General features: G+C 41.8%; 1 long non-coding RNA gene across 1 annotated transcript; it reads right to left on the bottom strand.

The window, feature by feature from the left end:
* Positions 1 to 236: 236 nt before the first annotated feature.
* On the bottom strand, positions 237 to 1,340 carry LOC128326778 (uncharacterized). Its single transcript, XR_008308267.1, has 2 exons — positions 731 to 1,340; positions 237 to 445 (listed from the first exon to the last, which is right to left on the bottom strand). It is a non-coding gene; the product is annotated as an uncharacterized LOC128326778 (long non-coding RNA).
* Positions 1,341 to 1,547: the final 207 nt, after the last annotated feature.

Genomic DNA, 1,547 nt, shown 5'->3' with positions numbered 1-1,547 from the left:
TTGAATTATCTGTGTGGAAGGATTGGTTCTCCTCTCGTTGCCCAGCTGGTTCCTTGGGAGGTTCAAAATTCTATATGGATGCCTAGATTTAGACTTTGTGTGGCTAGTTAATTAAATATATTTTATTCCTTATATAAATTATTACTGCTTTTGTATCTTTCTTATGAATGGGGTTTTTTCTTGGATGCATAAGATCTTGTTTGTAAACATGTGTTTTTGTTGAAATCTCAGATATGTAACATTTTCTGTTTTTACTTATAATACTAATGAAAGCATTTAAATACAAAAAGAGAGAGAGAGAGAGAAATGCAAAATGTCCACTGGTGCTATTACAAAAGGTTAGTTAAGGTATTGTGGCAGTAAGCAGTACTCAAGTTTTTGACTGGCTGAGGAAGAGGACATTTTGAACGGTTTTTTTCACAGATCAACAAGCAGGGATTCTTTTCTGAAATATAAAAATTAGAGTTAGCACTGAAATTTAAGTAAAATTCATAGCAAATTTTAGGCTTTGTTCTATGAAGAAACTTCTGAGACTTTTCAGAGGAAATAAAATGAGTTTCTGTAAAACAAATTAAATTTCTCAGGGGGGTTCTTCACATCTGCACTAAAGCTATTCTGAACTTTGGAAACATATGTTGTCTCCAGTTAAGCTTGGAAAGTCACATTCACACTTGAACTTGTCTCAGAGGCAGGTGTGGATGTCAGTAAAAGAGGTTCTGTATGTACTCACTGTAGTATTATTAATTAATTCATTTCTATAATCTGTCTGTAATCTCTGAGAATTCTTGGAGAATGGGTGAGGTTGTAGAACACCAGATAAGCAAATGTTCTCCCTGTTGTCAAAAGCGGGAAATGGAGGAGTCAGGGAACTACAGACATGTCAGCTTGGTGTATACCCAGCAAGATCCTAAAACAGATTAAGCAGCCCGTCTGTGAGCACTCAGAAAAGAATCTGACGATTAGTATGAGCCAACATGGATTTGTCAAAAAGAACAGGTAATGATAGATTAATATCTTCTCCTTTGTCAATGGAATTATTAATTTAGTAGATCACAGGAATGTTGTGGGGAATGCTGTGGACAAAGCATGCCTTGATCTCAGCAAAGCATTTTACAAAGGATATCCCACAATATCCTAGTCAGCAAGTTGGTAAAATGTGGATTTGGTGATGCTTTCATTAGATGGATCCACAGCTGGTATCAAACGGAATACCGAATTGAATACTCTGTCCTGGACTCTGTGCTGTTCAACATTTTTCATAAACTAGCTGACCCCGCACAGAGCATCTGTGCACTCTTTGGGGCCGGTGGTTACCTCTCCCCACACCCTTCTGCCCCAGTCTCTGCTTCCGGGCCCAGCCACCTCCCCTCCCCACTGCCACTTCTGCCCCCTCCTTCTTTCCCCTCTCCTGGGCCTTGCCTCCACGGTCGGGCCCGCCACCCCTGGCCTCCATGGCCAGGCTGCCGCTGCGGCAACCAATCCTCCTGGGTGCGCCTCAGCCAATCAGGCGCGTCCACTGCCCAGCCAATCAGCTGGGCTCTGGGACG

The sequence above is a fragment of the Hemicordylus capensis genome, chromosome 5, assembly GCF_027244095.1.
Source record: "Hemicordylus capensis ecotype Gifberg chromosome 5, rHemCap1.1.pri, whole genome shotgun sequence".
NCBI classification, from domain to species: domain Eukaryota; kingdom Metazoa; phylum Chordata; class Lepidosauria; order Squamata; family Cordylidae; genus Hemicordylus; species Hemicordylus capensis.
The sequence above is the reverse complement of the archived record's forward strand: the minus strand, read 5'-3'. Positions and strand labels throughout refer to the sequence as shown.